At 42.8% G+C, this 7,715-nt stretch overlaps 1 long non-coding RNA gene across 1 annotated transcript; it reads right to left on the reverse strand.

The window, feature by feature from the left end:
• Positions 1-3,642: 3,642 nt before the first annotated feature.
• LOC145657905 (uncharacterized) lies at positions 3,643-6,739 on the reverse strand. The gene is made up of 3 exons (XR_014123855.1): positions 6,623-6,739; positions 5,356-5,425; positions 3,643-4,187 (listed from the first exon to the last, which is right to left on the reverse strand). It is a non-coding gene; the product is annotated as an uncharacterized LOC145657905 (long non-coding RNA).
• Between the last annotated feature and the right edge of the window lie 976 nt (positions 6,740-7,715).

A 7,715-nucleotide genomic window follows, 5' to 3' on the forward strand; every position in this document is an offset into this window, starting at 1 on the left:
CAGACGGACACTGCTATGTAGCCCACACACAGCTCGCAGCCAGAGGATGGGAATTGTGTTAAAATGTTTAAAAAGAAGGGGGGGAGGGGGGGGAAGGAAGCAGTGGGTTTGTGTACACGTTTGCACTGTGAGGCACTGCAATGTGGGTGTCAGCCTTTATCGGCCTTTTCCAAGAGGGAGCTACGTATACAGAGACATAACTTTCCTTTTTGTAGGCACTGGACACATAGCGCAACTGTGCAGAGTAAATGTGTGTGGAGGGGTGTGTGTGTGTGTGTGTGTGTGTGTGTGTGTGTGTGTGTGTGTGTGGGTGTGTGGGAGGGGGGGTGTGCGTACCTGCACGCGTTTGTCTTTGAGTGTATTTGCATTCGAGAGATAGAGCTTCTGAAGAGAGCTCATGAAATGTATCTGTTCTCCTGGGTTTTTGGAAGCACATGATATCTGTACCTACTCTCTTCAGAATATTAATCAAGCCAGCAGACAAAAAAATACCCTCCCTTTGCACATCAAAGTCAGACAAAGGAGGAGGAAGACAGCATGTGTGTGTCATGCACAACTCCTGCGTCCTTCTCTCTTCCTCCCGTTCTCCTTTCATCTGTCCAGCATCCCTTCATCAGTGGACTGAGATCTATTTGCGGGTGTTTTTTGACCCAATCTAGTGTGATCTGTCCAAATCCGTAGGTCACAGATGGAGATGTTGAACACTTACAACCAAATCTGACAGTCGCAGGAAGGAGAATGTTCCCAGTACAGTGCTGCGTCTTGACAAACAAAATACAATTCCAAATTGTTAAAAGTACAGTGTGTTTTCTGTTATTGCTGGTTGCTCCACTAGAGGAAATCAATACAAGCTACTTTCATCCAGCATCTAACAATGTTAACTATTTGTATATAACAAAGATTTTTTTTACTAATTCACTGTTATAAGGAGAATGCTTACGCTTCACATTTAAATCCTGTCTTAAACCTGTGATCTATTTCTGCCTTTGGATAGATAGATTTATTTATTCATTATTTATTCCCCCCACCCCCCTACACTGACTTTAAGGTCAGCATCTTACAGAAAATAGTTTCTGATAGCAGGCCTGGATTGACCCTCTATTACACTCTTATGTATATAAACAGAAGAGCAGTGAGGCTTTTCCAGTGTGGAGATTCCATTTTCCAGACCCAGGATTGCACTTATTTTGTGTACTGAGTCAATTTTGGGAGTGAGTAGAAGAGGTAAATTGACTGTAATGCATTCCTCCTGCGAGGATCACCTTGCATTAAACGATGCCATCCGAAAGTTTCCTGAGATTGTTGTTCTCTCCTAAAGGGAATATTTTCCATTTCAAAGAAGACAGCTGGGTTTTACATGGACAATATATTTCTTTGGCCTTTGCATAGAAAAATGCTATTATTTCATACATTTCTAAAAGAAAATTCTTTGTCCTCAGCAAGAATCAGACATTTGAAGTACAAATTAAAAGATCTCTCGTGGAGCTTGAAAAGCATGAGTGCTAAAAACAAGATGCCATTTCCTGGATATTTCCAGTGGGAGTTCAAGTACAGCCTAATTAAAAACACCATCCTATTTAGGACTCACACAGACACACGGCTGTCGCCGCTGTTTTCCCGACCCTGGGCGACTCTTTTGTCAACAGGCACAGAGTCTTAGAACTCGGGTAACTGCGAGTATTCCGCGGCTTTGAGCATGGCTGTGGAGCGGAGGCTTTCAGAGAGCTCTGCTGTGGTTCCAGCCAAATCAGCCTATCAGCACTCTCTCACTGCTGCCCCATATCCCATCATGCAGCAGACGAGGTGACCCATCTGGACACTCCGATAGGAGGGTCTTCCAGAGCCGGGTTTTCCCGGGGCAGCGGTGCTGGGATGAGGCCGAGCTCTCTGAGCGGACAAATTCTGAGCCGTTACGAGGGGAAAAGTGTTGCCATAAAAATAAATAAATTCATTAAAAAAACAGCAGGGAGACGAACAGCAGCATCTGTTGAGCATGACCCATCTGGCTCTCACTTTGGAATCCTGAGTACAGAGCACTGCGCCAGGCCTGTGAACGAGTATCGAGAATATCGTGAATTTGAGCACTTTTCAGATTCAGAACAAGGCCAAGAGTGTCCATGTAACAAACTGAAAAGCTTGTACGAACAAAGAGCTGGATCTCAGCTGATGCCCATCTTGCCAGAAGCAACAGTCGACACGATTTACAAGCCATTCACTCGTAAAGCTACAAATAAACACAAGCATCAAGTTCACAGTTCACAGTCACAGGGTCCATCTCTGGTCATTCTGAAAGAGCTTAAAAATGACAGCAAACCAGTCATGGTCCTTTTTATGGTTTTTGATGGTTGCTATTTGAAGCAAATTCACTTCGCTGACGAACACTGCAGAAATGGGATTTCCTTAAATGAGATTTAATGAGCAATTAATCTTGTTTGCCTATTTGGTGTAAATACCATGGGAGCTTCTCAATAAGAATAAACTCAGATATACATTTGCAGAAACTGCAGCTGGTATACACTGACCTTTGAACTATAACACTTTTGGCAACCTGGTTCCTGAACGTTACTTAACAGCTGTGAGAGGTAGGTTAGAAGCCCCTGCTCCGTGTTTACCTTTTGTGCCGGACTCTGCCATATCAAAATAATTTGGAGTTTTTAAATCAAGGCCTCTGGCTATTTACCCAAGGCAGCGGTTTGTGAGAGAACCAGCTGGCGCAGCGACGATTAGCACGTTGATATGTTAACGCTTGTTTCCACGGAGTCACCAAGCCTCTTGCATAATTCAGAACCACTGGTGCTTTCCCTCCAGCTGCACGACAGGGCATCCAGAGCGACATTTCAGCAACATTTGACCAAAAATGCTAAGTTGAAATGACCAGTTGAAATATATTTAAGCCAGGGACTAGGACTAAACATTTATTTGGGAATTACTTTTACATGTGCAGATTTGTAAAGTCGTCTTTGTTAAAGGAAGGGTTTATGGAAAAATCCAATTTATATGTATTTTCCGCTTTCCTCAGATGTGATCAGTCAGTCAAGGCACATCTGGTGGCATACCATGATCTGCTATAAATGTATAGTGGTTTGGTAAATTTGTGTAAATTTGAATTACATTACATTTATATTGATTTTTTCACAAATAATTTGATAATATCAAATATTGGAGAAATTTCATTTTAAGCATACAACAATTTACCCCATTTGCGAATGTAGTTCACATAGTCTTCTAGAGCCTAAACATATGGTTGTTTATTGTTGAGTCTTTCTTTTAGAGCTTTTTCTATTAATGCTTGCAGGGAAACAAGGCATTAACCTTTAGCATTTTGAAACATTCAGTGTTGAGGCGCCGCTTTGTTTTTCCAGTGCTCCTAAATGTGGTTCTAAGGCATGTTGAGAGTCAGGTGGAGATACAGGATGAAGAGCACACATCTCTATTCAGACGCGCAGTGAGTGTGTGTATGCGTGTGTATGTGTGTGCGTGCACGTGTGTGTGCATGCATATGTGTGTGTGCGTGCATGCGCGTGTGTGCGTGCGTGCATGTGCATGTGTGTACGCGTGTGTGCGTGTGTGTGCGTGCGTGCATGTGCATGTGTGTGCGCGCGTGTGTGCATGTGTGTGCATACGTGCATGTGCATGCGTGTGCGTGTGTGCGGGTTTGTGCGTGCGCGCGCGTGTGTGTGTGTGCGTGCGCGCACGTGTGTGTGTGTGTGTGTGTGTGTGTGTGTGTGCATGCTTGCGTGCGCGCTATTCAGTCTGAGTCTGACCTGCTGAAAGGTGGCATGAGAAAGAATTCAGAAGGTCTGTTCCGTCTCAGATCCTCAGCCATGGAACCGACAACACTCTGCACTCCATAGATGTCGTGCACATGCAGTTTATCAAACAGACGCGTCCCCAAAATGAGCTGTCAGGAAGTTCAGTGTGTGCACAAACACAAACTACCTCTTTCTAATAGGAACTGTCGATGCATGACCCTAACTTTAACCACAGTTAGAAAAAAAGAGTCATTGTTGCCTCATCATATTAAAAAATAAAACACGTTTGTTTTTTTTTCCAAAAGCACTTAACCTTGACGTTAATGCTGTCGCTCTCTGGTCTGACAGAGCATCATAAGAGCAGTCCAAAGCAAAGTGTCAGCGGGCCCAGTGGTTGTCATCTACTGCGGTCAATTCAATGATGCAGAAAATCCCCTAGAATGTAGCAAAGTTGTTTGAAAATAATAACATGAATCCACTATGAGCAATCAAAAACTAATCTCCCTTGTCAATTTACATTTGAATATTTTTTCACTTAGAAAGTGGCTGACAAAAATGTATTCTAAATTCTCATGCAAAGTATTAGTTTGTAGCTGGATAATGGCCTTTGGACAGTTATGTCAGAGGTGACATTTTTAGTGTCATACCATGGAGCAAATGAAAACATTGATGAAGCAGTAGGTGTGTTTTTTATTTATCAGAGGAAGGAAGTCTCCAGAAAGGTAATAGCAAGTTAACATTAGACTAATTATAGTTAGACAGGCCAGTTTTGTGTGCCATAAAATAATCCATCTGTGTTAAAACATTTTACCTAGACTGATGGTTGTGTGCATTGGTACTTCAGTGGATTGCACCCATATTTTGGAAAGGCAATCTCTGTCTGTGGCGCTACCATTTAATAGGGATCTTTTTGCTCCAATGATTTTGTGAAGCTGGTTCAAAGGAGAATATAAGTGTTTGCCTACAAATATGTGAAGGAGTGAATACAAATACTAGTACATGTGGCACACCCACCAACCCACACACACACTTATCCCCTAGACAGGTTTTCCCAAGCTGCATTAGTGTGAAACAAAGCTTCCACATAACTAGTTTCCCTCCACTATAGAATCACGAGAGCGTGAAACTAATCTGAGGCTTTTGTGAGGATTGGTGTCACCATCACACACTCACACGGCCCACCATAAAAGAATGTATTACGATGGAATTAGAAATCACTCTTGAGAAATACGTAAAGGTAATATGCAGTCAGTAAGGTACCGTGTCCCCAGCCCTGCCTCACAGTAACCCTGGCAGGGTTCTTGGGAATTCCCAGTTACACAAAGCATGGAATACCACTGGAATTCAAACCTCAGTGGAGGGGCCTGGTTGTATATGTGGCCGAGCCAGATAAATGCATCTAAAAAACCAGACATCACCAAAATCCTCTTTCACTCCTCCTGCAAATCTCACATTGAATATTCAGCCTGTTTTTTGAGGGGGGGGGGGGGGGGGTTAAGCAAATTATGTTCTGCAGCAATAATACTCATCATAGGCCTCCTTTTTATTTGAGCAGTGAGGCCTCATTGGAAGGACTGCTGTAGAAGGGGTGTGTCTAGCGTACCTGTCAGAACGTTCCGTTCCACACATACATCACAGCCAACATTCCCAGGTGTCTGCAGGCTGCAGGAAGTCTGGAGACAAAGAGTTCATTCAGTGACCCGTTGGATAGCTGACAGCCTTTTCTTTTCCCACCTGGCTCACATGCAACTGAGGATTGTGGGTGGGGGGCAAAAAAAGCTTTGGAAAATGGGCATCCTGTTCTCAACAAGCTTTAAAAACTGATCAGGCAAACAACCAGGAAATCACAGTCATATAAGAGTGCACTTCAGCTAATGTGTAACTCACAGTGGCTTACCAAGCATGGCCCAAAAGTGTGGAGTCTATATTGAGCAGAAAGGTCCTGCATTGACTGGAAATATTTTAGTTGGTGAAAGCCATGTTGAGAACTAGGACTGTGTGTTATAGGAGAGAAGAGTGTAAGCTTAAGTACGTGTGTACGTGTTACGTAAGAGGGAATGAGTGTAAGATTATGATTGTGTGAAGGATCCCCATTGTTCTTAGCCAATGTGCTAGAGAAGACAGTGTGAGAGAGTGTGAGACAGTGTGACACAGTGTGCCAGACAGATGAGCTAGCGCCCTTACTTGCGCTATCTCTAGGTACACCCCCCCCCCTCCGCCCCCCCAACACCTCTTCTTCCTTCCTGCAGGCCTGTCACCACTGTAGCTTCTCTTTCACATGTTTCTGGCTCATAAGTGCAATGATTAATCTCCACTCTGTTCATTTGTTCTCTCATTGTCACTCTCTCTCTCTCTCTCTCTCTCTCTCTCTCTCTCTCTGTGTGTGTCTCTCTCTCTATCTCCCTCTGTTCAGATGACTTGACAGTCAGTCCATGTGTCCTTCAAACGTGACTTTTAAAAGCCAAAACTTTCCTAAAGACACAAGTTATTCTGGATGCTTCAGTTCTGATTCACTTCTACCCACTACTTTTGGTTTGTGTAACCAGACTCACAAATCTGACCAGATCATTCAATGTTAAGTCACTTTGTTAATCATTTGAAACATTCAGAAAGCTCAGTTTATTATGCCGTTGAAGCTAAAATAAACATCATGCACTCTAGAGAATTTTTGTGCCCAATATCAACTCCACACTTTTTGTGTCATGTGCCATACTGAGAAATCACTGAGGAAGCACTGAGTGCTTTATTTAAAATCATCTAAAATAAATGGGATCTATTGACCTAAAAGCTCCTATCTTGGTTTCAGTGGTGCCTTAATATCAATATACAAACCCACCTCAACATCAATCAATGTCACCAAAATATCATACCAGTGCAAAAGCTGACTCCTCCACAAAGGCTGACTCCTCCACAAAGTTCCCTCCAGCATGGAGTGACAGAGGAGGTGTCCCACTTGCTGGCAGTCCTCTCCTGGGTCCTGGAGGTCTGCAGCAGGGTTAAGAGTTACTCACAGCATCTGTGTTATCTGCATCTGCTACACTTCAGCTACCCTGATAAGGGGCAGTTGAGTGATGGACAGCTTCAGGCTCCTCCATAAACAGACTTCAGATAAGCTCTGAGCGGATAGAAGATCCAGGGCAGGGCCTCCATCTACATACTCAGAATGTTCTCAAAGGCTGGTCTGGGATCAGTATTGGTCTTTCTCCTGTCCTTCTCTGTTTAGGCAATGTTTCTGCTTTAACCCTTTCCATGCATGTTTCACCTTTTGTACACACCTTAGCAAATCAGCACTCAACTAATGCAAACAGATCTACAAAGTACTAAATTTGTTTAAAAATAAAAAATAAAAATTAGCAATAAAAACAATATTGGTGATAAAATAATAAGATAAAATAGATTTTGTTATATGTTAATATTCTGTTTCTCACAGAATGTGATACAGAACTACTTAGCCAGATTTTTTTTTTTTTTTTTTCAGGCACAGGGACTGACACCTAGGAATTTTAGGGATGGGCCCAAACAGACTTTAAATATTCATCTTCAAGCTCAGATAAAATTGTAGTTCTTCCAAGATTCATTTCGCAGGGTGGACTACTAAACAGGCACGCCTACTGCAGTTCTTTCGTCAGATCTGAATGTTGCTCAGATTTAAATGTTTCACAAAAGTTTATAACATTTCAACTTTAGATGTCCATTTACATGAGGATGTATGTGCAGCTCTGCTCTGCTTATAATGAACAAGATGTTGGGCATGAAAGCAGAGCTACATATTTACTGTGCACTGTGTGAAGGCTGTTAATGTGGGAGCTCAGGATAATAAGAGTGTTCGCACTGGGGAAATCAACAAGATTCTCCAGACTGAGCCTGGATTAGACATCCAAACAGTGGTGGTTTTCGCAAGCATACCGGTGTAATATACTGAAATACACCATTTGCTTGGGGTTTATAACAGGATTCAGTTTG

This window comes from Electrophorus electricus, chromosome 5 (assembly GCF_041902795.1).
Source record: "Electrophorus electricus isolate QZ-2024a chromosome 5, ASM4190279v1, whole genome shotgun sequence".
NCBI lineage: Eukaryota > Metazoa > Chordata > Actinopteri > Gymnotiformes > Gymnotidae > Electrophorus > Electrophorus electricus.